The sequence below is a fragment of the Crocodylus porosus genome, unplaced genomic scaffold (assembly GCF_001723895.1).
Source record: "Crocodylus porosus isolate Cpor-Errol unplaced genomic scaffold, CroPor_comp1, whole genome shotgun sequence".
NCBI classification, from domain to species: domain Eukaryota; kingdom Metazoa; phylum Chordata; order Crocodylia; family Crocodylidae; genus Crocodylus; species Crocodylus porosus.
The window spans coordinates 1,027,124-1,033,638 of NW_017728922.1; the positions used below are offsets into that span (position 1 = coordinate 1,027,124).

General features: G+C 58.8%; 1 long non-coding RNA gene across 1 annotated transcript; it reads right to left on the reverse strand.

Annotated features, from left to right (window-relative positions):
• Positions 1-2,261: 2,261 nt before the first annotated feature.
• Positions 2,262-5,817, reverse strand: LOC109313106. Its single transcript, XR_002101967.1, has 2 exons — positions 3,558-5,817; positions 2,262-2,860 (listed from the first exon to the last, which is right to left on the reverse strand). It is a non-coding gene; the product is annotated as an uncharacterized LOC109313106 (long non-coding RNA).
• Between the last annotated feature and the right edge of the window lie 698 nt (positions 5,818-6,515).

Here is a 6,515-nt window from a genome sequence, read left to right on the forward strand (position 1 = left end):
CCAGCAAATTTCACAAGCGAATGCATTGCAAAAGGTTGCCTCTAATTGGACCCAGCAGGAGCAGCTCGTCTCACACGGGACTGCAGCAGGCTAGGGGCGCAGAGGGAACAGCTCCGTTCCCAGCCAGCTACGAGGCTTTGGCACTAGCCCCGGTCCTCCCACCCACTAAATCATCTACGTGCTCCGCCTGTGAGCACATCTGCGCCCTTGGGATGTGCCCATGGTGCTGGGCTGGATGCTCCAGCGGATAGTGGGAAACCAGCGGGGTGGCCACGATGCTCCAAAGCCCTGACCGGAGATGTGCAGGGGTTTCCCGTGGGATGCTCTCCCCTAGGTCGCCCTTGCTGACGTGGTCTCAGTCCAGGCCTGTTTGACGTCTGCTAGGAGAGACACTAAGCTCTCGTACCAGTGGCCCCAGCAACAAATGCTGTGAACGGAAACAGATTAAGCCAAGGATTTCCTCCGATGCCCTGTACCCTGGAAGCATCCCCTCCCCCGCTCCACATAACTAATAGCAATGCTTCCCATCACCAAGTTCCCCAAAACCCTCTGGGTGCGCATAATTCCCAAATAAATCATCTCCCCTTAACAGCCGCGAGCTCTCTAGAGAAATCACGCTGCCCACAACCCAGCAAAGCGCTGGAGGAGGCGGCACGAGCTGGGCCGCCATACAGGGGCACCAGGGGTGGATGGAGAACTTGCTGCCCAGCCTGCGTCCAGAGAGATGCTGGAGTTTCCCAGAAACCTCGGTGGGGAGCAGGACCACGCTCGTCTGCACGGACAACACAGGCCAGCCGCAGGGAACTTGCTGTAGCAGCTGAAAAGCTCCCCAGAGCTACACGCATCTCGAGGCAGGAGGGGAAAGAGCCCCACGGCTAACACGCTTTGCGATCCCTGCCTGGTAGAAAGCCGGGGAAGTGTTAGCAGAACCAGGTCTCTTCCCTTTGCAGGAGGCACCTCCCGAGGGCTGTGAACGGGTTTGTAGTCTTCGGGGCTGGAAACCCTCGGCCCCAGGGCTGCGGCAGAGGCTCTGGGGCCCCGCTGAGGTGCTGGGACGCAGCCCCGACCCCAAGGGCCAGAGCGGGGGGAGCAGAGCAGATGTGCTAAATGCAGCATGTGTCCCCAGAGCCACTGGGTCAACACCAGCCTCACCTCCAGCCCCAGCCAGGAGGGAGCAAGGGGCAAGTGGGAGAGGCGGCAGGGCACGAGGCCGGCAGAGATGGGGGAGCTGGGAGGGGCGTCTCTCCCAGGCATTTCTCATCTCGGTGCCGGCATGTGTCAGGCTCCCGTGGTGCTGAACCAGCTGGCTGAATCGCTAAAGGCTCCTTTCTTGCAGCTCTCGCACCTCCCATCATTCAGCCCGATGCACTCGAGTTTGTTCAAGGATGCCAGGAAAGAGGGATGGGATGCAGGTCTGTGGAGCCTGCCAGGCACAAGGACATGGGGGAGAGGCAAGGAAATGGCGAGCACTGAGAGGAGCAAAGGGAAATGTAGGACTATAGGAATACCCCGCGTTAAATCCTTGAGCTCCTGGCCCTAGGAGTCTGGTGCTGACCTTGCAGCCAGGGCTCAGCCCACACCTCCCACGAAGAGGACTGATTCCCAAAAGCAGACCACAAACTGGCAGCTGGTTGCACGGGTCGCCTCGGCAGTGGGGGGAGCACAGGGCTGTGGTGCAGATGAAACTGATGCCTGGAGAAGGCCGCTCCAGCCGCAACGCGGTGCACGCAGGTCGGAGCCCAGCCTCCCCGTCCTAGCTGCGTTGGCAGCCTCGACAGAGGAAACTCCGGATCCTGCAGAGGCCCTGGTCTTCCCACAACCTGCCTGGGAGCACGTGTTGCTTTGGGCAGCCTGGGCCCTCGCTCCCCTCCCCGCACGGCCGGGTCTGCGCCTTCACCATCCCTTAGCGAGACGTGCCGCCCTCTCTGGGAGGCCGGCTCGCAGCTTGTAGCACCGCACCAGCCTGGGTCAACTGCACTAGGTCCCCGGGTGCTCATCCTCTCTGCCAGCCCCTCCGTCTTTGCCTCCTGTCCTGGCCCCACTGCTTCCACATGGACCCTGCAGCAGTCGGACAGGACAATTGCTCGCGCTGTCCCTGGACCGGGTCTCCGTCACCTCCCGAAGGCAGCTGCACCCTGGAGGGCCATTACCAACCTGGATGCACCTGTGCAACTTGCCCTGGCTCAATCCTGTCCCTGAAAAGAAATGAACCTCCCCCACCCATGATGGTTAACAAGAAGAAAGTGAGCAGGAAAATAGGGTCGCATGTACTCTTCATAGAGGGACACGTCTCTACGCTGAGACATGAGATGCTATCAGGATGAGCCTTCCCAGTGCACCAGGGCAGACTTCCTCCGGAGCTGGGCCATGCAAGGCAAGGGAGCAGGCCTGGGCATCAGAGGGGATGGATGAGCCCCCGGACGGACGGCCACCTCATTGCAGGGCGAGTTCTGCTCGCTGCACCTGGGGAGCTCCTGCCTCTGTCCTCGCCTGCGCCGGGCGCTGCTCCCGCAGGCGCTGCAACGGTTTTGCACTGCGCTAAGGACCAGGCGTGTCCTCCTGCCGCATCAGCCCGAGGCGGGTGGCAAACAGGTAACACGGGCACATAAAAGGCAGCCCCCGGTCATGGGAGACTGCAGGCAGCTGTGCTGCGTGGATGAGTCGCACGGCCCTAGCCACGGCCAACGCACCCGTCTCGGCTGCACGTAGGCAGGTCTCCACACGGTGCCACCCATTGGGGTCATGTCTTGCGTGGGAGGCATCTGGGCAGTGACAGCAGGGCCGGCCCGCCAGCCCTGCCGGACGAGAATGACTAGACGAAGAGCGGAGAGGCAGGGAGCGGGGCCGAGCCTCCGGGCATCTGGAAGACAAAGAGGAGCACAGCTTCAGCAGGCAGAACGAGCGGAGGAGGCCGAGGCGGCGTCCACCGCGTGCGAAGCGTTCTCCAATGGGCACTGTGCTCCAGAACCAGATGCCTGCATTTCACGTCCGGTCCCATTTGTGCATTTCTACCGGGAGCACATGTGGAAGGCGCACGGCCAACGCTCGCTCGGCCCGCGTGCAATACGGGAGACCTGAATCACGAAGCAAAAAGGAGGCAAAGCAGCTCTGCGCAGGCTGAAGGAGCTCAGACCCTTCCCTCCAGTTACCCTCACATCCCCCCCACGCCGCCAGAGCCCCCGGCCGAGCTCCCGTCTCCTCCAGCCCACCAGGCAAGTAAACACAGGCCAACGGCACTGCAGCACGCTTGCTTCTCTTGCCAGATATAACAAAGGGGGAGGCTGGACTGATTCCTTTCAAACCCTACGAGGCTTTTAAGGCTGTCCAGACTGTGCTCTGCAGTCACAAAACGCCCTCGGGCAGCAGAAGCGGAGGGCCGTGGCGAGGGAGAGACAAAACCAGGAATCGCAGCGCTGGAGGAACCTCCCAGGTCAGCCAGCCCCGTCCCCGGCAGCCCCTACTCTTCCAGCGCCAGCCCAGAGCGCGGACTCCTCTCCAAAGCCTCGCATGAAGGAGACGCCACAGCTGAATTCAGCATTTTGCGAGTAAAAACACACCTTGTGTCAAGGGCCGGTCAGTTTATTTAGCCGTGCACAACAGCAGCCTTAAGCGTCATGACAGAAGACCCCTTCTTTGAACGCCTCAGTCTGTCCTTGCTGTTCGGTAGGCTGAGTCTTGTTGAAACCGTTCGTTAAGTAACGGCACAGCGGTGTGTCACAGAAAGAAGAAGCAAGACGTGTAACGCTAATCAACAAGCTGGAATGCCTCATTGGCAATACCTTATTAGACCAATTTGCAACAGAAGTAGCAATCTCACTTTGGGAAAAGCTTCGTTTAAAAGGGAAAAAAATGAATGCTCAGCTTCATTCAGTCACCCTCACTGTAAATCCCTTTATTTACTCCGAAGCCTGGAAGACAGTGATGGAAAAGGCCTACCAGTACTGGATCATCTGCCGCTCCCTCGGGGACCAGAGCTATGTGCAAGCACGCTATCAAGAACAAAGCGGGTCGGCAGGCAGTTTACATTTTCTAAAGTACCGTGACAAATCTGCCAATGTACGGTATCCCCAAGGACATTTTCCAATAGACCCAGGAATTCCCTAGCTTCTCGTTCAGCCTCACCGCTGCTATCTGCTCTGCTCACAGCCTCTCGTAAACAGCGCTGCGTGCCGCGCGCGGGACGCCAGGGTTTTTTCCCCTAGAAGCAGGCTGAGCTCTTGCTCCTTGGAGAAGGAAGTTACCTCTGAATCACGAACATGGTTACAGCTGAGAGCGTTCATCCCCGATTTCTGGCACCCCGGTAGACCTGGTCCCCCGTGGGGAACTGGAGCCGGACAGCAAAAGGATGTCAGGCCCGGTTTCCGAGCAGTAATTATGTGCGGGAAGGACCCCAAGGTGTGCAGCGCTTCATCTTTCACAACAAGAAAAGACCGTGCCGTGACACATTCCTGAGCTGCTCCCAGGGCCGGCGGTGTCTGTGCCGTCTCTGGACTTCAGCAGGAATGTGCATAGGCATAACTGGATCCCGAGTCCTCTCTCAGGGGAGGTTTTATCACGGGGCATCTCCCCCGCGCCATACTCTCACCCCAGCAAACTGCTGCCCCCAGTGCTCGCACACCAGCATCCAGGGAACTGCAGACGCCTGCTTTGGGTCTGCAGGACGAGGGAAATCATTTGCTCCTTGCTGAGTCTCCCTGCTTCATTTCCCATTCCTCTTGTTTCCCGATTTCCAAGGGATAGCAGGAAATGCTGGGCACCGAGCGAATGCAGACGGGAGGGGCACATCCACCACTTCTCCGAGCTGCCTGCCCACCGGGTATCCTGTCCGGAGTATCCAGAGCTACACCCGGTTGGTCCTGGGGCAGCTGGGAGAAGATGGGTCGAGTGATAAGTTGAGGGGCAGAACAGAGGCAGCTTGAGGGGAAAAGCTACGTGCTTCAAGATGTACGTGGGCTGCTGCCCCGTGCTAGGGACACATCTACTCGCTGGTCATTTCAGACAGGGACTGCGCCCTGTTCCCTCTTGCCACGTGTCTATCTCACATAAGCCACCACGACCACCACTGCTGGAAGCCTCCTTGGCCAACGTCTATGCTACAGGGCCGTCCGGCTCCTACTACCCGGCTCCTCTTGGCTCGGAGCACTTGCCACGGCTCAGTGCTTCACAGCAAAACCTTTAAACGCCCTTGATGGGGGAACCCCCCCACCTCCAAAGCTCCAATTTCAGTCAACATGTGAAGCAGCTGCACCCTCCTCTGCCCCCGCTGCATGACTTCAGTTATAAAACTCTCTCCAAAGCAGGTAGAGGGTCATTAATAATCCCCACTGCACAGTTACCCAGGCTCTACTTCACGTAATGAGCTGCCCAGCAAAAATAATTAGCTTCAGAAATAGTGTTTTTCCCCAAACTCCCCTTTGCATGCATAACCTCAGCATTCAGAGCTGCTAAAAGGCCATGACTGCCAGCATCGAACAACAGGCAAGTATGGGGGGACGTCCCCTGGGTGAACACCCAGTCTGAACTGACTGAACTCATGCCATCTGGCTTGCCAGTTTTCAGCATGGCACAGGGCAAAGTCAGTGGGGATAAGCCTAAGCCACTGAGTCCCCTGTGTGAGCCCATGAGTTTATGCTATTGCAGGACATGGGGGAGGAGTGGTGAAGATGGCCCGACTGGCTGGACCCTCATTTCTGGGCTTTGGATTTGCATTCATCCATGAAAACCAGTGGGAAGTTCGCGTTTGCTGCAAAGGGCTGTTCTTCTCCAAGGCCGACCTGGAGCAGGCCTCACCTCTGCCTCCGAGGACACGGAGGACAGCGCGACTGCTCACCCCGGCTGACAGACGAGAGTTCGCAGCTGAGCAGATCGGGGAGAAGAGGGAGCTTTCAGCACGGCCAGCTTGTTCATTCCAGCCTCAAAAATAGCCGCTGTAAGTCACAGCATGCGACCCGCTGCAGCCTGCACCACACCCAGGGCCGGACGGACACAGGCAGCGAGGGCTGCCCTGGAGCCCCCGTCGCCACTGAGCCTCTAGCGCGAGGTTAAAGGCAAGCCCCTTCCCAGCTCCTCTGCCTGGTCAGGAATGTCCCTTGGTTCTGGGAAGGCTGTGAGGCCACGGGCAAGGAGCATCATCGCACATGGCTGTGGCAAGCCGGGATGCCGGGGGCTGGAGTCATCATTAAAAAATAACTTGGAGTCGACCTGGACTGATAAAATAATGATTAGCACAGTGCTAATCATGCGCATCCATCTGCAGGGCTGGGCTGGCGAGCTTGGGAGCCTGCTTGTGCTAATCACAACTCTGCCCGACTTGCACCCCCGCAGCTGCCCCACCCCATGCACCAGGAACACGTGCAAGGCCTCTCCCTCAGCCGCCTGCATACAGCCACGATGACGCCTGGCTTATGGACCATGCCAGCAGAGCTGGTCTTTCCCAGCGTAGGGTAAAATACCAACACGAGGCCGGGGGGGTGCAGCCACCGTGTGAATAAAGGCTCCCGGTCAGTAGTTCCCAG